The sequence below is a fragment of the Lactuca virosa genome, chromosome 2 (assembly GCF_052849685.1).
Source record: "Lactuca virosa cultivar CGN04683 chromosome 2, Lactuca_virosa_CGN04683_v6, whole genome shotgun sequence".
NCBI classification, from domain to species: domain Eukaryota; kingdom Viridiplantae; phylum Streptophyta; class Magnoliopsida; order Asterales; family Asteraceae; genus Lactuca; species Lactuca virosa.
The window spans coordinates 299,041,053-299,067,057 of record NC_136427.1 but is presented as its reverse complement, the minus strand read 5'-3'; the positions used below and the strand labels follow the sequence as shown (position 1 = coordinate 299,067,057).

Here is a 26,005-nt window from a genome sequence, read left to right as displayed (position 1 = left end):
ATCTAAAGGACAAAAATATGATCATATCAGAGTTCAGCAGTTTCTTTGGAAAGCAACCTTTGTTGTTTAATATAGAAGTTATGCCTGTAATTTAATTTTATACTTATCCAAGTAAAAGACTGTTGGATTATGTATCTACGCCAATAACTAAATTAGTATAATCTTGAATTATTAGCAAAGTCCTTTTGGGTTGCTCTCAAACCTAGTAATTGACTGGAATGCTTTTTGGAGAGAGATACTGATTTATTAATTTATTATATGGTTAATAAATTAATTATAAATCAAAATAAATGATTTATTAATATACTATGAGAATAATATATTAATTAGAAATAGTATTGTTTAATTAAAAATTAATAAGAAATTTATTGGAATTAATTTTGGGATTAATTGGATTAATTAAAAGTGGAAGGACTAAAGGTAACCATGGGTAAAAGTTAAACATTGACCAATTCTAGAACCTCCCATAAGGGGGATGGTTCTAGAGGAGTTCTAGAGGGTTTCTAGAGCTTTTCTTGGGCTCTAAGGAAACTTGGATACCTTAGGGGGAAATTAAAAGAATCAGTGTTATCTAAAAGGAACATACCTTATCCTTAGCCTCCCTATCACCTATATAAACCCCCTTGGGTTATGTTATTCCAAATTCATCTAAATCAAAAGAGAGAATTCGGAAATTTTCTTCCTCCTCCTCTCTCCTCTTAAGCCTCCAACTTGCTACGGTTTGGGTGTGAACCATTAGAGGCACGGGACTTTTGGTGCTTATGTTGGATTAGTGTCTAAGTCTATAACTATATTTGGTATGTACTTGACTCGGTTGTAGCATGGTCCTTTTGGGTTTCCTTCACCAAAGCAACTTCACAGGATAATTTATGGAGAGAGAGGATATTATGGTTTATTAATATATTATAAGAATAATATATTAAAAGAGAAATCATATTTATTTAATTTACATTGGTCAAGAATTAATTTTGTGGTCAAAAGAGGTTAATTGAATTAGGGGGACTGAATTTGTAATTATGTGATAGTTGCAAAGTTGGGTAAGGAAACCCTAGAGTATAGGGTGGACGAATTCTAAGGATAAGGCCTTAAGGAATTCGTCCAAAGGGGGTTCTAGAATTATCTTATGGGCTGCTTGGTGGCTAAGTAACCAGATAAGGATAATGACTGAAACCCTAATTTCCACACCTATATAAAGACCCCTTGGGCATGAGAAATCGGCTACACCTTAACCCTAGAAGTCTTGGAGCCGATTTTTCCCTCTCTCCTCTCTCTCTCTCTCTCTCTCTCTCTCTCCCTCTCTCTCTATCTCTCTTGTTTTATCCAATTGCTTTTGGTGTTTGTGATTCATTAGAGGCACAACATTTGGGGTGCTAAGGTTCTCAAAGCTTCAAGATCTACAATCAACAATCAAGGTATTCATCTAACTTGTCTATTTGATATTCAATTGTTTTGTTGTATGCTAGTTTAGGGTTTAAAAGCTTTGGATAAATTTGCATGTACAATAGAGAAACCTAGATCCAAAGCTTTAGGGTTTTGCATGTGCACATAGGAATGTTCTTTTGCTCAAAACCCATCAGCTTGCTTTCTGAAGACCAACAAGGAAGGATTATTTGTTTATTTGCTATAATAAACTAAATGTATGATTTTCTTATAACCCTTTGTTAATTTCGAAAATAGCAATGTACTTTTAGGGTTTTTGATATTCAATAGTTGTTTTTAAATCATAGTGATAATATAGATCCTTTCGGGTGCATGTGAACATAGGGTTTATCTTTTTCTGCCAAAAATAGATTTTTGCAACATATAAAACCCATCAGTAAGTCCTCAAGTTTCCATCTTTTAATGCCTTTCTTCTTAGATCTAGACTTTATGTCATATTATGGTCCTTTTGATGTGGTTTGTATGGGTTGAAGAGGTATAGTTTGCAACTTTATGGTTTCTCTATGCCCAAGAGCATTATATCTCATAAATCTATGAAGTGGTGGTGATTTGGAAACCTTGCTTGAATTATAGGTTATATTGCATCATTTGACCTAAATTTGGGAACGAACATGCATGGGGTATGCATGTCCATAAAGTTTGCATTTTTAGGGATCATTGGGGTCCCTAAAGTCCTTATGGAAGTTTTGGATTGAAGAATTCATGGATTAAGTGCTTAATGGTTTAATACCTTGCATTAAGTTGCCTTTTTGGACCTTAGAAGTTAGATCTAGGCTTAGAGGGATGTATTAAGGGATAAAGTTGGAAACTTTATCCATTAAGACCTTGGAAAGGACCAGATCTGAGCTTTGGAGCTCTTGAAATCGGAAGAAAACAAATTAATCCGTTAAGCTGTTTAGACCCAGTTCCCACAGCGTGGCCATTAGGCTGCCACGACATGGCGATTGGGGAATCAACGACTGTTTTGGCGTTTTATGCCCACGACGTGGCCAAAGGGAGGCCACGACGTTTGACCACAACGTGGAGGGTCGCTGTTGGCAATTTTGACCTTAGATTTGACCGTTAACTTTGAGGGTTGACTTTTGACTACCTGACTTTTAGTCAAATTTCTAGTTTTAGAAAGGTAACCCAAGAGTTTATCTTGTGTGGTGATGTAGGTGGCGTTTAGCACCTATTTCCTGATTGTGCGAGCCGTTGACTTTTGACTTCATTAACGAGGTGAGTCTTCTCACTATATTGTAGGATGCTACCTGTCTTTGTGACTCTTACATTGTACATTTATTGTATGTTGGGTTGGCCCCATTTATTGTATGCTGGGTTGGGCCCATTTATTTTATGTTTGGCTGGGACCATTTATTATTAGGTTGGGCCCTTTTATATGTTGGGCCGGGCCCATTTGCTATATGTTGGGCTGGGCCCATTTGTATGTTAGGTTGGGCCCATTTGCATGTTTGGCCTGGGCCCAATTATCAGTTTGCGGTATTTTGGGAACCCATTAAGCTTTGTGCTTACGATTTTATGGTTTAATATTTCAAGCACTTCCATTTCGAAAGGAAGGGCCCGACATGATCGTATAACATCCCATTATGATTTCCGCATCGATGATCACTTTATTATGATGTTGTTGATAGATTTGTTTTATGATGGGTTTGAGTCACATGATGTATGGTTTTGATGATTTAAAAATGAAAAATTTTATCACTATATTTTGGGACGTTACATATAACTAAATAAACTATAAAACGTAAAAAACTTAATCTTAATACATACGTAAATGTAAAAACTTCTTTATATATAGGGAAAAGTGAATATGCATTACAGCCTCACCAAAGCTTATGTATTAAACCTCATGAAACTATGTCGTTTTATTAACTAAAGATTGCGATTAGGGGATTGATATGTACTGTACAAGTCAATTCTACCATAATTGAGAAAATAGAACAAATATATATTATATCATTTTAATAGGCATATACAAACCACTAAAAAATAACACTAGATCTAGGCTTTGTTCACGATTTTGCATTCTAATTTGTGATTAATATAAGAAAATTATAATATTAGGGGAGATACTTGTAAATAACCATTGCAGAACAACTATATTCATGATTCATATATATGAAAGTTAACTTCAATAGATGGAAATTAATGCCCTTCTTGTAAAATCGTATGTTATTAGACTAAGTGGTCAAAAATGTAAAAAATGTAGATAAATCGAGAACCCTTTTCAAGGAATTAGGCGAAACAGTTGCCAAATTGAAGTTTGATAAAGCTTGTAAAAAGAGAGGAGTAATGTAAGCAAGGTACAACTTAATTTACCTTTAAGTGATTTTGATTCTTACATTTGATTTTGTTTTTTTAACAAAGTAAAATGATCTGATGTTTACAATTCAGGACCAGATTACTTTAATTTACACAGGTGTGGAAAGGACATGGACCAAATGGAAGCATGGACAAAGTATGGATTTTTTGTGCAGTTTGAATTACCTCTTCTCATAAATTACAGTTTTGATCTCTATTACTTGGCCAATGGCAATAATAAATTACAAATCATATGTGATTTGTGTGAACTGGCATAATATTTTAGTAATAAGTTCGAAGCAAGACTATAAGTGTGTAGTGATTCACATGTAAACCACAAATTAATCATATATGAATTACATATGATTCACATGTAATTCACATATGAATTAAATGTGATTCACATGTAAATCACTAGTGAATCATATGTGATTCACATGTAAATCACATATAATTCACATATGAGTCATATGTAATTCACATGTAAATTACAAGTGAATCACATATGAATCACATGTGATTCGAATGTAAATCATAAGTGAATCACATATATATTACATATATATGCACACATGCATTTTGTGTGAGTGTTATTCATTAATTACTTTTTAATTTTTTCTTGTGAGTTTCACATTTAAATATTAAAAGATACAATCACATGTGAATATCACATTGTATAATCACAAGTGAATCTTACATGATATATACATATGTATTTTTGTGAGTGTTCTTACATTAATCATTTTTTAAATTTTGTTGTAGATTTGGAAGAATTTGTGGAAAATATTGAAGAGATGAAAAGTGATAAAAATAAGAAAATATGGAAATCTTGACATGAAGAAATGATAACACTCTGAATCTGTATAACATTTTTTGTTTTTATATTTTATTTTGTATCGAATAAAATAAATGTACTATTGTGTTTACAGATCAGTAAATAAAAATAAGTGTTTTTATATGATTAATTTACGAACATTATAATATAAGAAATATGCATATATGCACTTGAAAAAATATGTATATAGGCACCTGAAACGTTAATGTTTTTGGTTAAAAAAATTATATATTTTTTTAGTATTCCAGCTTTTTAAAAATTTACTGATTTTTCTAAATTTACTGTTTTTAAAATAGATGCAGCTTTTTAAAAAAGTATATATTTTTTTTTCAATTTTTTTAAAACTTCATGTTTTCTAAAAAATTAAAAAATTTGCATTTTTTTTAAAATCAAAAATTATTATTTTTATAAAAAAAATCCAAAAATTTAATTTATTATGTTAATTTTTAGGCTTTTTTATTAATATTTCCAATAACACAAAAAATTAAAGATTAAAAGAGATGGTTAAGATGACAATCAAACCCTTAATGAGTTAATTTTGAGATAACGTTTCACCTTTAGTTCTTGGGTTCTCGAAAAACTATGAGTTCTCAACGGATCTTTTATATATATATATATATATATATATATATATATATATATTATCAATACTTAAGAAAACATATTTTTACTTATGAATATGTTTTTAATACATATAAAATAAGTTTATATACATGTAAATACATTAAGAAAAACTTGAAGGGCGTTTTATATAAAAAAAATAATGTTTTTATGTTTTTATATATAAAAACCTAAACACGTATATATAAAAAAAACGTATGAGATGTGATATATTTACGTGTATAAAATGTATTTTATATGTATTTAAAAACATATTTATACATAAAAACGTAGACATGTTTTATTCAATATAAAGATGTATTGTTTATAAGTAAAACATATTTATAAGTAAAAGTACGTTTCCTTGTACATATAAGTTGTTTTTTTTTTCTTTTTATATAAGTTTTAAAGGAAAGTTGTTTATGCTTTTCACGATTAAATATATATAACTACGTTTTTTTAGGTTTAATATTGATAAAAAGATAATGCACATATAAATGTGTAACAAAATATATAACATAAACGAATTCTTGTTAAAAAATGGTAACCCCCTTCGGCTTTGTGTGTCTGAGGTGTTTGCCAATTGCCATGCATACCTGAGGTCGTGGGTTCACGACCCACCTAGGCCCGTTCAGTATCTTCTATATATTTTTTAATATACCAAATGAGGCGATCTAGTCGTCATGCAACATCAACTATTCCATCACAGTTGCCATACAAAGTGTAATTATCAGCAATAACCTGTTGGTTACTTTCTGAAAGTTAAGAAATGTAATTTTTTTTTTACAAAATCAATGACAAAATAGTACAAAAAGAAAATATTATGATAATTGCAAGTTAAAGTCTTTTATGTATCAGATATTAAGCCTCTATTAAATCGATTAAATAATTTAATAGCATTAATCCTTTATTAAATCCGATAGTTGAACTTAGCAAACCCTAAAGAGTATTTGTGGCAATTTTTGTCCAGGGCACTTATACCCATGATCTTTTTATTTAAAATCATCAACCAACCAAGTGTTGTTCTTCTTTCCACGAGGCATGAAGTGTACTTTCTTCAAGAATCTTTCCACTAAAGTGCATAGTAAAAGCACACCTTTTTAGACATGTTACATAGTGAATCATCCACATATGGCTATTTAAGGTACCAAATTAATTAATAAAAAAAATGATCTACATAAAAGGCATCTAGAATGACATAATCATGTGGTATAACAGTCGATCTACATACCTTATTTTATAATATTCAAGCTGTTATCCTGGGCAATGAAACCAGTAACATGCTGGGCTTCGTTAACTTCAATGCATATACCTTGGATAAGATCGTATATTAGGCCACACTTGAAAACGTACAGTAAGGTTATTAGGTTATAATCGCAATGATATATCTCATTACATGGCCTAAGAAGAAATAGACATGTATATGCTCCTTTTACTTCATATATATAAGAATAAAAAACAAAAGAAACTCATAAGAACAACTTTAAGTGTGTATAAATTGCAAGAAAAGTAAACAAGGCAATCCTTATTATGGGCATATGGGGAAACCGTATATATTTAACATATATAATGAGGCTAGGTGAAAAGAACGAGGGAGCTCCCTTCAGTCCAAGCATAGATTGGAAAGGGATGAAAACGATCTCCCGCATCATTCATTCAATCAAAGTAGCATAAAATGAATCCTTTTCTACTGAGTGGTTAGATGAATGAGTCGGCAGCTAGTTCAATTCCTTAATCACATCCATGAGTGGGCTGAAGGGAGCTCCCTTCGCTTCCATTGACTATAGAAACATCATTCAAATACATAAAACTATTAAAAGTTAATAATTACCTAATGATGCTTTTGCATTTCTGAGCATCAACAAAGTTTTAACCTACAACTCATTACATTAAAAGAAGATAGTTGGTTCTAGTCACCAACACCTAACTCAATAACATAATTTTTTTATCAAAATCTTTAAACATAACACAAAAGTATTGTTGACATATATATCAAATCACCACTGATTATTTGATTTGGTACAGCACAACTAAGAGCATAATAGATATAATTTGTGAGAATGGTCGAATTTGTAGGAAAATTATATCCATATATATATCGAGACCAATAATCTACCCAATTTGCACTTGGTTTCGTAAAATGTCTTTTAGCCCTCGAGCATAATCGTGTGCAGAAGTTAAAGTATATAAAGTGATACACATAAGTTGAATAATTCAAAAGGAATTAATGAGAAAAATGATCTTCTGGCCCTAACCATGCATCCATTACCAAAATTAAATCTCATAGCTAGCTTTCTTCTTGTCGCGTTTGCCAGAACTAATTAATTAATGATCAAAAGTGAAACCTTTAACATATATGAATTCGATGCATAATCAAACAAAACTATTTCTCTTTGATCATAATAAGTGAGTGTGTTAATTAGAATGCATTAAGATCAATAACTTGTTTCATTTTCAAGATTTATATCTTGTTTATATTCTTGGTAACCGTGAAAAAGAAAACAGCTGCAAAGGCATTAAAAACCTTCCCTTTTTGGTTCTTCATTTAGGCTAAACTACAGATGGTTTCTAAGTCTTCATCAGTTTACTTCTCACAGAGCTAGAATCGGTACCAGATATCAAGAATAGTAACACAGAAAGACTCGCCAACCAGATTGCTTTTCAAGAATATAAACCCTAAATCTTAATCAACAAAAAGGGAAAATAACGAGAAATACCCACAAACCCTAATCTTGAAAATGGCCATCTCAAGAGACCCCTGTTAGAACATCGGTCAAAGAGATATCTTGAATATGCCATTGTGAAGTGTGTGTCTGTGTGTTAGAGAGAGAGATAGAGAGAGAGAGAGAGAGAGAGAGAGAGAGCTTAACTGGGTGTAGCTATCCAATATCCATAAACGCAGTTGATTGAAATGGAAGTCACTGGATACCTGAATACGAATAAACGACTACAGTGACTGTTTATGGGTGTGTTGGTCGGAAAATTTATGGAAGGAATCAGGTGAGTTTGTAATTATGAAAAGGAAACAAACAGCTGATGGGTCGCTTTTATCATGAGAGTCAGAGTCAGATTTTTTTTTAAAGTAAAAAAAGGCATAATTATGTAAGAAAATTACACACAAAAAAAGCCTTCAAAGATCTCCCCCAAATCTTCTACATAATAAAACACACCCATAACATATGATAAAGATTTATACATACAAACTAATATGATCTCTCTCTCTATATATACATATATGTATTTATAGAGAGAGAGTGAGAGAGAGAGGGAGGGAGAGAGAAAGTGAGATCAGTGGAGGTGACACGGTGACACACTCTGGAAAATACATCGTTGTTGGTCTGAAAAAGAGAATCCCACTTTCACTATGTGATATGTGTGTGAGTGAGTGATCAGAATCTAGAGAGAGAGATGCGATGAAGTGAAATTTTTCAGATGCTGGACGGAGATGTATATAGAGATGATGAAGAGGATGGCAACAGCAATGCGTCAGTGTTACTGTGTCTGTGTCTGGACTTTGTATAATTGTATGCCCTTTGACCAGTGACCACTAATTTACTGCCTGCTTATACATCTAGTCTAGAAAATAAATATAGTAATAACTGGAATAATTATTCTGTTTTTAATAACTTATAAGAGTCCAAAATTTTATTAGTATATCTTCTGGTTTTCTTTAATTATGCAATGAATAGTTTTATAGTAAATATACAATCACGTTTAGACTTACCAAACATATAAATTATAACCGAAACAGTTTCCAAGTTAATATACCATTATTCTACTTACGTCTTTTATAACGACATCAATTTAATTTATTAAAAAAGAACTAGCAATGAACTCGAAACAAAAGTCAAACAGCTGCAAATAGGCTACAACAAAATCAAGCAATACCATTATGTAATGAATACTTTTATTTCAAGTAATGTAATACCATTATTCTACTTACTTCTTTTATATAGGTAAGAGTTCATTTGAGAATGACATAATTTTGTGAGACCGTGAAACTAATTTTTGCTAGTGAAATATTTTAATATTCCAGTCATCGTATATATATATATATATATATATATATATATATATATATATATATATATATGAGGGTTCAATTGAGAAAAAAAAAGGTTGAGAATGGGGGAATCATTCTCAGCCACACATTTATTTTGCCGCAAAACATTTAGGCGTACCGTCGGAAATGGATAACGGATAAACATGTGTTTTCCAACCAAACATGTTTCCTTAAACTATGCTAATCATTACCTTAATATACACAAAAACATATTTTTTTTCGTTTTTTTTATTTTTAGAAGCCATTATTATCGAAAAATTATTTTAAATATATCAAAATTCATAATTTTTTATTCTCTATAAATAGACATCCATATTGATATACTTTTAAGATAAAATAAATTTTTTTTTATAGTTTCAGCTCTCGTTATTCATAAGTTAATAAAAAAATCTATCAGATTTTTATTACAGTATATTCGTTATTCATTTATGAATAAAACGTATACGTAACTTTTTTTATAGTTTAAGTACCGTTAATATCTGAATATGACACACAATAAAGTTTTCTTACTTAAAATATATTTTTTACATCATCTTTCATCATATATTATATTTAAATATGAATAAAACGTGTATTAGTTGTCGTCATATTTTATGTTTATATATGAATAAAACATTTATCAGATTTTTGTTACAGTTAATTTGTTATTCATATATGAATAAGTAGTATAAATGATACTTAAACTGTAAAAAAAATTAATTATATATTTTTATTCATAAGTGAATAACGAATGTACTGTAGCAAAAATCTGATGCATTTTTATTCACTTATGAATAACAATAGCTGAAAATATAAAAAAAAAATTATTTTATCTTAAAAATATATCAATATGGATATCTATTTGTAGAGAATAAAAAATCATAAATTTTGGTATATTTAAAATCATTTTTCGATATAAATAGCTTCTTAAAAATTAAAAAAAACAAAAAAAACTATGTTTTTATATATATTAAGGTAATGATTAGCATAGTTTAAGGAAACATGTTTTGTTTAAGGAAACATGTTTTGTTGGAACACATGTGTATTCCTTATCCATTTCCGCTGGTACAACAAAGGTTTTTGCGGTAAAAATAAATGAGTGGCTGAGAACGATTCCCCAATTCTCAACCTTTTTTATTTTCTCAATTGAACTTACCTCTCTATATATATATATATATATATATATATATATATATATATATATATATATATATATATATATAATCTTTACATAGTAGAACATCGAATTTTAATGAGGTTTAGTACCTAAGCTTAGGTGAGGCTGTAATGTATATTCACTTTTCCATATATATATATATATATATATATATATATATATATATATATATATATATATATATATATAATATTGTACTTAATTACTTCTTTTATATATAACGACATCAATTTAATTTATTAAAAAAGAACTAGCAATGAACTCAAAACAGAATTCAAACAGCCACAAATAAGCTACAACAAAGTCGAACAATCTACAACCGGATTGCAACATCAATCGATCCACCTAACACTTGAAATTTGTTTATACTTATAAAAAGAAAAGAGTTAAGTTGAATCTCATCTAAAAGAGTATGGACGAACACATAAATGTTTCAGAAAATTACCTAATCTTCGCCATCCATAAAAACCAAAGGACAAAAAGTCACAATCTCAAAAAGTTTTTACCCTTCATATTCTAGGACACCAAATCTTTTATCAATTTATACAGTAAAATGATTGTGACTTATACTATCCAAACACTGTTCATAAATAAACATTTTTACCAACTTTTATATCTTATAAAATCTTTGGCATTTACAAAAAATCTTTTATTAACAATTATATAGACGGCTAATTCACTACAACAAAACAGACCTTCACCCACGACCCTATTTGTGGGTAATCAGTGGGTAATGGTCTTTATCTACGGATTGTCCACGAAACTAGATTCGTGGGAAAAAGCTCGTGGGTAATGTTTTCCCACGGATTACCCTTTGAATTACCCACAGATTATCCACGGACATATTAACCCACAGATTTACCACATACAGTTTACCCACAGAATTACCCACAGTTTATGCACGACAAAGTTATCCACAGCTTATCCACGACTAGATTACCCACGGAGTATCCACAAAAAAGATTTCCCACATCTTTTCCATGGCTCTGTTACCCACAGATTTTCCACGGATGTTTACCCACAAATTTTCCACATAATTGTTTACCCACAGATTGTTTACCCACAGATGTTTACCCACAGATTATTCACGGATGTTTACCCATAGATTTTCCACGGATTTTGTTTTGTGGGTAATCCGTGACAAATCACCCACAGACCAGAATCTTTTTTTCAATTTTTGACCATTAAACGTTGTTATATTCGTCCAATCTTTTACAAAACATAATCAATTGATGTATTGACTTGTTTGTTCAACTTATTTCACAAATAAACTTAAACATACATAAATACTTTTATACATGCGTACATACTTAATATTTCAGTATACTCCATTTTTTCATCAACTTAGTAAACTCATACATTTATGTGTATGACATGTATCTAATAAATTGAAAAAACAAAGAAATACAATGATTTATTAAGTTATATTTAGCATGGAATGAAAAATACAACGTTTAAGGGTCGAAAAATAAAAAAAAAACGATTATGGTATGTGGGTAATCTGTGGATAATTACCCACATCTTTCCCACAGCAATAAATAATTTTTCCATTTTTGATCATTTAACGTTATTGTCTTTGTTTTATCATTTATAATGTTTAATAGATCAATGTATTTCTTTGTTTTATCAACTTATTATACACATATATGCATATATACTTTATAAACTAATGTATCATTTATTTTTCAACTTATTATTCACATATATATGTACATGGATGAATATAATAAGTTGATGAAACAAAAAAATGCATTGATTTAGTGAAACGATAGAAATATGGAACTAAAAAACAACGTTTAAGGGATGAAAATGAAAAAAACAATGTTTTTATGTGGGTAATCTGTGGAAAATCACTCACGCTTTACCCACAGACCAGAAGTGTTTCTTCATTTTTCAAAATCTGTGGGTAAGCCGTGGGTGATGGTGATATTGTTCCCACGGATTTTCCACAGATTTCGTTCTGTGGGTAATCTGTGTGTAATCCGTGAGAAATACTTTGTAAATTAGGGTTTTTTAAGTCGTGGAAAATCTGTGGCAAATGTGTGGGTAATTACCCACAGATTTTGTCCGTGGGTAATTTTCGTGGGTGAAGGTCCATTGTGTAGTAGTGATTGTAATTATATCTTAGCATGTAAAATTAAAAAGCTTCTATAATTGGTGTTGAAGAGAGCCACAACGGTTGGACTCATATGGTTGCAATGGATCTAAAGAAACTTTTATGTGACCAGATAATCAAAATTAGACGATGTAACTGGATAGGGAACTTCACAACATCTCTATGAGAGATCTTAATGTTATAGCCTAGTGTTCCAAGATCAAAAATCATGTGGATCTCCTTCAAAACTTGGATCCTGATTCAAAGCTACCAGATAAAAACCTTGTAATTTACACAATTAATGGTCTCTCCTCACACTTCGATTACATTGCTAGCATCATCTGACATCAGAGTATGTTATCCACCTTCACGGATACCCAACCCATTTATCCTAGAAGAGAAACGGATAAACCAATCATGTATGTCCCATTCATCGACTCACATGGATAATTTGTCTTCCCCAACGATTCTACATACTGGCCCGAACATTGGCCGTTGGAATGATCATCGTCAACAGTCCACGATGGACAATAAAAAACAACCACAAAATCAGCTAACCCAACCTTATGGCATGGTATTTTTCCACCGCCAGAAACTCAATAGTAGCAGCTATATTTCGTGTTGTAACATTTGAAAAACCATGACAAAATTTTTCATTTTTAAAAGATATATCATAAATCCACCAGATAATCATATATTCTTTTTAAATCAAATCCATAAAGAAATCAGAGTATAAAAAATCTCTCAAACATAAAACAATATGAGGATGTGTACGATCACGCCTTCGTCTTGCCCCTATTATCTGAAGTACCTGAAAACATTGAAATCAACAACTATAAGCCAAAGCTTAGTGAGTTCCCCCAAAATACCCTACACAACAATACATATACAATGCATGCAAACCGATCCCACAACGTAAAATTGGATTGCCCCCGGGCCCACAAGCATAAGACTGGATTGCCTCGGGTTTATTGGCCTACAACATAAAGCCGTACCGCCTCAACCCCACTACATTATTTCGACATATGCAACCGATAAACAATAACCAACAAACACAGGTAATCATATAGATCTACCAATCTAACAAATCATTACAGTGTACATACATCTTACACACAAGGACACATATTGTAGTATAAATTATAGTGAGAAAACTCACCTTGCGGCCTAGAAAATAACAACATTGATCACAGATCCAAAAACTAGCACTATAGGTAACCTATACAATAAACAGGGACCAAAACTCAAACTACAACCCAAAACCCTCAATTTGACCTAAATTCAAACTTAGTCAAAAAGTCAACGGTCAAAGTCAAGGTTAACACTCAAAGGTCTCTTCAGCCGCTCATCGTGTCGTGATCATCCTTTGGTCACGTCGTGGCGGAGTGAGAACAAAATAATCACGAATCAGACCATCGTCACAACATGACAACGAACCCGTCACGTCATGAGGTTCTCTTTGGACATCTTAATGCTTTAAGCTCTTAATCCTTTCAAACACACAACCAAACTTTCTAGAAGGCATTCAACATCTCAAAATACCATAAAAATCATTGCTTTTTAGACATACATGTCCAATGCATTTCTTAAACACCAACTAGCTCAAAATGAAGGGAACATGAGATCAAATCCCAAGCATGGAACCCAAAGCTCACTAATATTCTAGATCTGGGATAAAATGGTACAAAGGAGTCTTAAGAACTCATAAATTTGCCAACTTTATGAGATTCCAACACTCAAACTTCCACAATAAATGAGAAAAGAGGACCAAACTCTAGATCTAACATTCTTGAGCTAAAAAGGCAGGAACTTGAGGACTTACAAGAGTCCTAATGCAGCTCAGGATGATACGAGAGTACCTTGCTAGCTGGGATGATGCACCAACTATCTTCTCTTCTTCTTCAAGGATTAAGATCACCAAAAAGGAGCTCAAATACCAATAATGAAGGATTAGGGTTTTTTTGAGGGTGAAGGGAGGTGATGGAGGTTGAGGGTGTGCAAACCCTAGCCCTTATTTCTCTTAAATAGGGTCACAATCCCCAGAATTAGGGTTTTACTTGCAAGGGCTGTCACATCGTGACCAACACGGTGTCACGTTGTGACACCCAATGGAATGCGCGTTCTTCCCTGGCCACTGTCACGTTGTGACACATACATGCTCACGTCGTGGCCAAGTCTTTATCCTTTAAAACTTAATTGATAATTAGAAGTGATGCTTACCTGGAACTGGGTGCTACAATTCTCCCCCACTTGAACTATATTTCTTCTTTAAAATCCTCAGCTCCAAATAGATATGGGTAGTGCTCGCACATCGCCGACTTGGACTCCCAAGTCCACTCGAAACTCTTCCGATGCTGCCACTGAACCTTGAATGAGGGTACCACCTTGTTGCACAAGGTCTTCTTCTTTCTATCTAGAATAACCACCAACCTATCCACATAATTTAGGTGCTCATCGACCTGAATGTCATCTAACGAGACTACTACCGTATCATCAACCAAGAACTTCCAAAGTTGAGAAACATGGAAGGTGCTATGAATCTAACTAAGCTAGCTCGCAAGGAAGATCCAACTGGTAGGCCACCTTGCCTACCCTAGCCATCACTCGAAAAGGTCTGATAAATCGGGGGACCAACTTACCTTGTTTCCTGAAGCGTATAACACCAATCCACGGTGATACCTTCAGCAGAGCCATCTCACCAACCTGAAACTTCAACTCAGACTGTCGCTTATCAGCGTAACTCTTCTTTCGGCTCTGTGCCGTCTGTAACCTCTGCCTGATCTGCTGAATAAGTTCCATTGTCTGGAGTACCACCTCAATCCTCCCATGATCCTATGGCCAACCTCTCCCTAACAATCTGGAGTACGACATGTCCGCCCATATAGAAGCTTATATGGAGGTGCACCTATGCAGGTGATAGCTATTGTTGTAAGAAAAGTCATCTAGAGGGAGGTACGAGTCTCAACTCCCATCGAAATCAATGACACAAGCCCTCAACATATCCTCGAGCGTTTGAATAGTCTACTCTCTCTGACCATCTGTCCGAGGGTGATAAGCAGTGCTGAAGGGAAATCTTGTACCCAACTCCTCATGAAACCTCTACCAAAATTGATAAGTGAATCACATATCACGATCGGATACAATGGATACCAACACACCGTGGCGAGTAACGATCTCACATATATAAACGTCAGCCAATTTCCCGGCCAAAGAACTCTCCCGAATGACAAGAAAGTTGGCGCTCTTGGTCAGGCGGTCGACAATAACCCATATGGCATCAAATCCCTTGGTCGTCCTCAACAATTTGGTGATGCAATCCATGGTAATCTGCTCCTATTTCCAGATGGGAACCTCCAAGGGTTGCAACTTGCGGTGCGGTCCCTGGTACTCTGCTTTGACCATCCGACAATTCAAGTATCTCTCCACATACCAAGCTATCTCTCGTTTCATGAATGGCCACCAATTGCTAAGTCTGAAGTCTCGATACATTTTCGTGGCTCTAGGGAAGCCCAATGTGGTCGCCGATGCCAATAGCTAAGTTTGAAGTCTCGGTTCAGATTCAGATGCTCCATAACATATCTCAGGCTCTTGTGATCCGTATAAATGGTACACCGGACCCCATAGAGATAGTGTTGCCAAATCTTGAGGGAAAATATCACATCCACCAACTCCAAATCATGAGTCGAATATCCAACCTCATGAGGCTTCAGCTGCCTGGAAGCATACATGATGACCCTACCCGGCTGCATGTGTACCGCCCCTATTTATGGATCGAAGCATCATAAAATACCACAAAATCCTCAACACCATTGGGAAGGATCAATACCAGGGCCTCATATAACCTTTGCCTCAAAGTCTCAAAAGCAGCCTGCTGCTTAGGCCCCCAACGTAAATCCATACTCTTATTCGTCAAGCGAGTAAGAGGAACAACAATCTTGGAGAAATCATAGATGAACCTTCGATAGTTACCTGCCAAACCCAAAAAACTCCTGATCTCAAATGGGGACTTCGAGACCTCACACTACATAACTGCCTCAATCTTGTCCGGGTTGACCAAAATAAATTTCTGATTGACGAGGTGTCCCAAGAACTGAACCTATCGCAACCACAACCCACACTTTGGAGAACGTGGCATACAGTCTCTCCTTCCTCAATACTCCAAGTAGCTCTCGCAGGTGCTCCTCAGGCTACACCCTGGTCTTGGAGTAGACCAAAATATCTTTAATGAAAACAATAATCGATCGATCGAGCATCAATATGCATACCCGATCCATCAAATCCAGAAATGTTGCAGGTGCATTGGTGAGTCCAAACTGGCATCACCACGAACTCATAATGTCCATAACGAGTTCGGAACGGTGTCTTCTCTACATCCTATACTTTGAACCTCATATGGAGGTATCCTGACCTCAAATAAATCTTGTAAAACCAAGATGCGCCCTGCAACTGATCAAAAAGATCATCAATCCTAGGGAGTGGGTAACGATTCTTCACCGTCAACTTATTCAACTCCCGATAATCTATGTACATTCGATGAGAACCATATTTCTTCTTTACAAATAAAATAAATGCTACGCATTGTGAACTGCTTGGTCAGATAAACTGCTTACCCAATAGCTCTTGGAGCTGAGAGGACAACTCTTGCATCTCGGGTGGTGTGAGACAATATGACGACATGGAAATCAGGGCCACACCAGGGATCATATCGATCCTAAACTCCACCTGCCTTACAGGAGGCACATCTGATAACTCCTCTAGAAAAAAATTCAAAATTCTCTAACTACTAGCATATCCGCAACCGACTTCTTCCCCTCAACTTGAGTGTCGACCACATAAGCGAGATAACCCGAACATCCATGTTGGAGATACCGTTTAGCCCTAGCAACCGAACAAAACGTCGAACCGAACCTGGTACCCTCTCCATAAATGGTTAGCTCTCCCCCACTTGGGGTTTAAACCACCATCATCTGTTTCTCGCAATCGATCACGACTCCAAACATGTTCAACTAGTGCATGCCCACGATCACACACACATCCCCCATAGAGATGGGAATCAATTCAATCGAGTAGGGCACAACGAAAATCTTCAAAGTACAATCACGAAAAACACTCAAAGTAGAAACCTTTTGTTCATTGGCGATGGAAACTCGTAACGGACACTCCAACATTCCAAGGGCCATAACGAAATCCTTAATGAAGGACTGAGATACAAAGGACCAACTCGCACTCGAGTCGAAAAGCACAAGAACATGCAATGAATTCACTAAGAAGGTACTTATCAGGATCACAAACACAAGCATACAAAAATTTAACTTGATAGGATAATAAATGAATAGAAATGTGCGACCCCTGGCTCTCGGGGCCTCAGCCCTCCTATGATGTCCATCCATGATCCGAAGGGTTGTCGGACGAGCATCAAGTAATGGAAAACTAGCCTTCACATGGCCAACCTGATCACAATGGTAACAAATACTGGTGCTCGGCGGTGGATCCTGCTAAAGGTCATCCTTTGCATAATGGCCCTTTGTGCCACATTTGTGGCACCCAGTCGCTGATATGCACGCTCTCTCATGTATCATCTTGTATTTTCCACAAGTAGGACCCATATGACCTCCAAATCATGAATCGGAGGGCTTAAACCGCTTCGCTGCTGGATGAGTCTGAACTCGTGTCTGTCTCTTCTCTCTCGACTGAGTCTCAATCTCAATCTCTCTCCTCCGTGCGAATAACTGCAGCTTTGAGAGGGAACGTTACTGATGAGTCGACACAAACTCAATAATCTTTTTCTTGAGCATGCTCAAGTAGCGGGACATCTGAACCTACTCCGACGCAACATACTCGGTGCAAAAAAGGGCTCTCACAGTAAACAACTTGGTGATCTTTGTCACCAAATACATCGTCTGCTTCAACGACTGATACTCCCGTGCCACCCTCTCCCTCTCAACCAAAGGGACATACTCAGCTCGGAACATCTTTATGAACTGCTCCCAAGTCACTGCGGCCTTCTCCACAGGAGAATAAACACTGGTCACCAGTTTCCACCAATCCTTTGCCCCAAGCATAGAAGGTTCAAGGAGAACTTGACCTTGTAGTCCATTGGGCATGAGCATTTGAAGAAACATCCCTCCACGTCAGTTATCCATCTCATGGCAATGATCGGGTCCTTGACCCCATTGAACTTTGTGGGCTTCGTGTTACTGAAGTCCCGATACTGCATCATCCCTCTCCCCTAAAATCATACAACAACAACGACTGCAGTGGTTGCGATAGCAGTAGCCTCAGAGACGACGACATAACACTAGTCAAACAACTCAATCTTGACGGTCTTGATAGACCCAAAATTCTTCGGTATCGCCTCCCTAACTACCATAGTCACCTGATTGGTAATCATCTTGTGAATCTCATCATCAGTCAATCCTGGCCTCTCCATGCCGTCAGCTCCTAATCTTGAACCTCTCATGATCGCCATACTGAAAATAAAATGGAACACATCAGAAAATCACACTACATAAAAAATAAATCACTAAATCTTTAGAAATCAAGACTTTTTCGATATGCGTACGGGTCTTGTGCTTCCTGTAGTATGAGCCCATACTACCTTCTACACCTACCCGTACTTGTCTCGAAGGATGATCATGAATTTCCCGGACACAAGGCCTAAGCAACTTGGATACACGTACATCCTATATCCACTCACTTAAGAGTAGTTAACCATTTCTTACGCTGACTTTCTAGCTACCATGCCTACTCATGAAGCTTCTACTAACCCTGCACTCGCTTTGTGTATGCTAATCATACATAACATTGGATTCAATAGACAGTCAAATATTTGATTCTACCCTAAGCCCACAACCAGAAAAGGAACAGGAAATAAGGCTAAATCAAACATTCTCATGCTATAAGATCTTAGTTATGTACAACCATGATGCACCACTAAGCAACTACAATAATCATGGTAGTTGCATATAACATATCAAGAAATCCCCTAGCATATCAGGCATCACAAATCAGGCAATTCTATCATGCAAATCCAAAAGATCCCTAACCTATAAACGAGCATGCATTTCTAACATATCATCAATACATAAAAAACAAGTGTGGGTATCTTAGGGAATAACTTTCCTTGGGCTCCGGCTGATTGTACACATCGCATCATCTCTGTTGATCATTTTAACATTAATTATGAAAAATATTTTGCAGATCCATAGTTTGAGTCTGGAAACACACAAGTGTTCATCCAATTCTCTCAAACCAGGGCTCTAATACCAATTTGTAACATCCAAAAAACCATGACAAAAATTTTCATTTTTAAAAGATATTTCATAAAGCCATCAGATAATCATACATTGTTTTCAAATCAAATCCATAAAGAAATCAGAGTATCAAAACAATCTCTCAAACATAAAACAACAAGAGGATGTGTATGATCACACCTTCGCCTTTCCTCGGTCATCTGAAGTACCTAAAAACATTGAAATCAATAAATGTAAGCCAGAGCTTAGTGAGTTCCCCCAAAATACCCCACACATCAATACATACACAATGCATGCACACCGGGCCCACAACATAAAACTGGATTACCCCTTGGCCCACAGTCATAAGATTGGATTGCCCCGGGTTTGTTGGCCTACAACCCAAAGTTGTACCGCCTCAACCCCACCACACTATGTCGACATATGCAAAAGATAAACAATAACCAGCAAACATAGGTAATCATATAGATCTACTAAGCTAATAGATTACTATAGTATACCAACATCCTACACACAAGGACACATACAACAGTATAAAGTGTAGTGATAAAACTCACCTTGCAGCCTAGAAGACAACAACACTGATCACAGATCTAAAAAACAGTACTACAAGTAACCTATACAACAAACAGGGACCAAAACTCAAACTACAGTCCAAACCCTCAATTTGACCGAAAGTTAAACTTGGTCAAAAAGCCAAGGTTAAGACTCAATGGTTTCTTCAGCCGCAGGCAACGTCGTGACCATCCTTTGGTCACGTCGTGGCGGATGAGGACAAAATAATCGTGAATCAGACCACCGTCACGGCCTGAAAACCAACCCGTCACGTCGCGAGGTTCGCTTTGGACATCTTAATGCTTTAAGCTCTTAATCCTTCCAAACAAGTAACCAAACTTTCCAGAAGGCCTTCTACATCTCAAAATACCATAAAAATCATTGCTTTTTATACATACATGTCCAATGCATGTCTTAAACACCAACTAGGTCAAAATAAAGGGAAAATGAGATCAAATCCCAAGCATGGAACCTAAAGCTCACTAATATTCTAGATCTGGGACAAAGGGGTACAAAGGAGTCTCAAGAACTCATAAGGTTGCCAACTTTATGAGATTCCAACACTCAAACCTCCATAAATAATATGAAAAGTGGACCCAACTCTAGATCTAACATTCTTGAGCTAAAAAGGCAGGAACTTGAGGATTTACAAGATTCCAAATGCATGTCAGACTCGAGTTTGGAAGATGTCCTTGGTTATTGGGAGTTTGAATGTCAGAGCGGTTTTGTTTAGTTTTTTTTAGGTGTGGCTTTGGATCTACGCAGATTCCAATTTTGGTGTAACACCCGGTTTTGAAAGTGTTAGATTGTGTCTTCGGAGGCCAAGCGTATAAGCGTAATCTGACAATTCGGTCTGTTATGAGTCTCGGGTTTCATTCGATAGGTTTTAAGGTTTGGGGTGTAGCTAGGAGTGTAGGGCTTCTCGTCCCCTTTCCGTGGATATAAAGTTCGTCGGAAACGGACTTAGAATAAGGAAGTTATGGTACTTTGAAGGTCTTGGCAAAATTAGCCCCTAATGGAAATACTTGGCAGATCAGCCCCATGCATGCAAGGTGGCGTGCACGTGTTCAGCTGGGTACTCCCAACGTAAGCTGGGGTACGCCCAATGTATGAAGGAGGATGGTCGCGAGTGGTCACTATGTACGTCGGGCGTACAAGGGGGTACGCGGGGCGTACTCTCTTCAGACCAAAACCCTAATATCTCGACTTGTGGCCTATATAAGCAACATTATATCCTTCCTTGGGTCATTTCAGATCAGCCTCCACCCCGTTTAGCATCATAGAAATCATAGAGTGCCTTGAGTGAGCTTTTGTGTCACACCCCAAAACCGGAACGACGGAAACGTTCGGGGGCGGAGGACGTCATGTACAGTATCACAACAATACAAGTGTGTTCTAAAGTTTATAAGACACAAAAAAAATGAATAATCAAAATAAGAGATGAGTCTTGAACGTGCTCTATCTTCTCAAAACCTGGTTATCGGTACCTGTCTACTGGTGACCTGAGAATGCAAGTTATTTTGAAAGCGTAGATCAGCATTTAAGCTGGTGAGTTCATAAGTAATTTAATGTCATTGATTGTATAAGTTTGAAGAATGTACTTGTAAATGTTTGATGTAAAAGTTTGTAAGTATTTGATGTAAATGTTTGTAATCTTCCTAGAAAATCCTATATTTTCTACTAAAGTAGTCTTCTACCAAGACCCAACTGTTCTCTATGTTTGTTCTTTTGTAAAAGTGTGAGTTTTCCCAAAGTATGACTATCATTATCAAAATATAGTTTCTCATTACCGTTTATGTGAGAAGATCACAATGCGAATGAATTAGGAAAAATAAAGATGTACAGTAGTTTTATCTAGGTGACTACTAATGTACTAACTACCTTTAAACTTGTTAGTTAATTAAGGTAAAATGTGATATGATTGTAACCATACTTGATCGACCAGTATAACACGACGTTCGAGACGTCGAAATGATATGACATTCGTCACCCGTAGACCTGCAGGTCCCACTGTAGCTAGCAGCAAGGTGTAGGAGGGTCAGTCCCGTATAGATCTATACACAAATTCACTCTCTCCCTCCAGGAGACTCTGGGTACAAAACGTGACGCAGCAGTATCTTGTCGAGCCATGAAGTAGTATCTCACATTAATGTTATAGTATTCTTGTATTTGTATAGTATGTACTAGTGTAGTGTATGTTCTCTCTGTCTAGTATGTAGTATGTTCTCTAGTGTATAGTGTGTAGTATGTTGTCACACCCCGAACCGTCGGAACAGACAGCGGAAACGTCCGGGGGCGGGGCGACGTCATGCGTAGTATCACAACAGTTGTATCATAGTAAGCGAAGTAAACACAACCATTACATTATAATAAGAATATTCACATTGTTTGAAAACATGGTTTTTACATAACAGTATATGACAAAAGTAAAAGACGTGACTCCAAAATGCTCTGTCTTCTCCAAAAGTTGGCAAGAGTACCTGTCTACTGTTGCCCTGAGAATATAAGCAGTTTTAAAATATCAGCATAAAGCTGGTGAGTTCATAAGCGTTTGGTTCTGGTGAAAGAAATGTTTCCTTGATTCTTTGAAAAGTGTTTCCCAAGAAAATCCTATATTTTCTTATAAAAGATGTTTGATTATCCATTCGTTATTTGTTTAACAGCCTGTTTATGTAAGGTTGAGTTATCCCAGGAAAATCCTATATTTTCCTTAAAAGTTGATAGTTGGTTATCTGTTCTGGTATGAGGTGTACTAGTATCTACCATACTTGTATCGTTAGATGTAGTTTCCTTGAAAAACCCTGTTTGCTCTCTGTGAGATGTATTAGCCTTATTACATAAATAAAACTAATAAATAAGTAGTGAACTAGATCCTAAGGGTATTACTAATGCCCTCTAGTAATCAAATCGGTTATTACTTTGAGGTCAGTTCACTTGTTTCATTATTACAAAAGTAAATCTCTGTTATCTAGGTTGCGAGTTTTATAACCATACATTAAACTTGATATGGCACGTAACGGGGGCCAGTATCTTTTATGACTTTGTCACCCATAGACCTGACGGTCCAACTGTAGCTAGCAGCAAGGTGCGGGATAGTCAGTCCCGTATAGATCTATACACAATAGTCACGCTCTCTCTCCAAGAGATTCTGGTTACAAGGGTTAGTCCTACACTCTCGAATCCGGTGGAGTGTTACCAAGGACGTGTCTCCAACTTAAAATAACAAACTCACAAGTACTAATATAGAAAATCCTGTTTATGTTTTGTATGAATCCTTTGTAAAATATTACATTTTATGACTAGATTCACAAGTTCCTTGCTTTAGTTTTGAAAACTGTTTCTACGAGTTGATTTCTTAATCGTTTGGTAAAACGGTTTTCTGTGTTAAAAAGCATACTGAACATATAATTATTTTATGCAAAATGAAATAACTTGAGCACAAGTTTCCTTGTACTTTTGCTTGTATTCTCCCCCTGAAAACATGAAAACTCGGAAAAGCGTAGGGGTATGAACTCACAGTTTGACGTAGGATTCGAGCGTATGATCGGTGTGGATGCTGAGTGTCAACAGGTGTTTCGCACGCAAGTGGATCCTATTAATATATGGTAACACATATGTGTGTTAGAATTAGGGTGTTTCATGACTAAACATGACGGGAAATCACCCTAAAGACTTGGAAATGCTTTTCGGGACCCTATATGATCAAATGAGGGAGGTGTACGACCAAAAGTGTGTGTGTGCGGCCAGGGTGTACGGCCAGGATGTGTGTGCGGTCGTACATGGGAGTGTGCAGCCGTACAGAGTGTGTGTGCGGCCGTACACTCTTCATTCATGCCCAAAATGTCGATTTCTAGGTGTTTCAAAGCCAATACCAAGTCCAACTAGCAAATGGAGGCTAAACTCTCACTTTGGAGAGCCTTTAAGGTGTGTACGGCCACCTTATGAAGGTGTGCAGTCGTACACCTTCAAGTGATGAAGAACACGAAGAACATGAAGAGTTTTAGGCTTAGATCAAGGTGTCTTACCAGAATAACAAGCTGAAAGATGGAGTACTTCACGTTTTTGAGGCCCTTAGAGTGTTCTTGGATGAAGTTTCTAGAGAGAGAAAATAGAGTGCAGCCAAAAGAAAGGAATGAGTGAAGGGGGTCACCCTATATATATAGGGATGAGTGTGCGGCTGGAAGATGGGTGTGCGGCCGCACACCCATGTGTGCGGCCGTGCACACCTCTTAAGAGGGTGTATGGCCCGGTTTTGTCTCTATACGACTTGTTGACTCATCTATAATCTTATTCCTGGTTGTACTCAAGCTTAGAACACTTAAACTAACTCTTAAACGACGTTAAAAGGTAACGAAATCAAGTTCAATGTTGATAAAGTTGACCAAGCGTACAGAATAAAAGTTTCGGGTTGTCACATATGTATTGTTTCTCGTTATAGTATGCTCTATCTGTTTCTCTTTATAGTGAGTATTGTTTCTCGTGATAGTATTCTCTATATGTTTCTCTTTATAGTGAGTATTGTTTCTCGTTATAGTATGTATTGACTCATGTATGAACTGATTCTTTGTATGCTTCGTTGTTCTAGTAATAGTATTAGTGACTTCCTAAACTATACCTATTATAGTTTACTAGTAATGTTGTTTGTATGAATGAACATGTTTGCACACCTTTGCTACCCAAAGGTATTGAACTGAATGAAGAACTTTAATGTCTATATACATACTCATAATATATAAATAAGATTCAAACGACATTCGGACAAACAACCGATACCCTAAGTCCACAACCAAACAAGGAACATGAAATAAGGCGAGTTATCAGTCCTAAGTCCTTTCAATCCTATTTATATAACTATATCTATATAGACATGATTTTGACAAAGCATAAGTTTAAAAGAGTTTAATAAATAGTTTTGCATATAAAAGAGTTCGTAAATCTACTTGAAGCAATTAGTTTGAAAACACAGTTTGAAGTATAAGAAATCTGTCTTTTTGATAGTTATTAATCACATGTGATTGATATAATAACTATTATGTTTGTACTTGTATTCCCCTCCCCATAAAAGCATTTAAAATCATTTAAAAGGTAAGTTAAAGGGGTATGAACTCACCTGCAGTGAGTGATACGAATGAAAAGTCGATTTGTAGGATGCTAAGTGCCAAGTGAAGCCTTGAGCATAACAGATCCTAATAAGCATATAATGACACATATATGTATATAATTAGTGTTTATACAACTAATCATGTAAGGAACACACCTTAGGAACTAGGAAACACTTATATGGAAGTGTTATAATCACAAAGGATTGCATCTAAGGAGTTTAAGGCCACACTATGGTGTTTACGGCCATGTGTTCACGGCCATATGAGTTTACGGCCATAGGGTTTACGACCCTATGAGTTTACGACCGTAAAATCATGAAGTCTTGTGCCAAAGAGGTCAATTAAGGTCTTACAAACATCATGGAAGTGTTCTAGACCCAAAACAAGCCTTAAGGAAGTGTTTATGTCCAACTAGAAGACTTAACAAGGGTTTACGACCAAGGGAGATGCTCCTGGCCGTAAACTCTCTTTGATCTTGGATATTGGATGATTTCAAGCAGCATAACTAGTAAGTAATACACAAAGGAAGGTACTTACGAGTTTAGAAGCCTTTAGGGGTGTTTGAAGTCCAAGAACTTAGTAGGTGTTCTTGGTGTTCTTGGTGA

The 26,005-nt window shown here is 35.8% G+C and overlaps 1 long non-coding RNA gene across 2 annotated transcripts; it reads right to left on the bottom strand.

Moving 5' to 3' along the window:
• Positions 1-5,620: 5,620 nt before the first annotated feature.
• On the bottom strand, positions 5,621-8,695 carry LOC145161492 (uncharacterized). 2 transcript variants are annotated; one of them, XR_013738511.1, is made up of 2 exons: positions 6,408-8,695; positions 5,621-5,931 (listed from the first exon to the last, which is right to left on the bottom strand). It is a non-coding gene; the product is annotated as an uncharacterized LOC145161492 (long non-coding RNA). The 2 variants fall into 2 exon arrangements; XR_013738510.1 differs by having other exon boundaries at positions 5,621-5,917.
• Between the last annotated feature and the right edge of the window lie 17,310 nt (positions 8,696-26,005).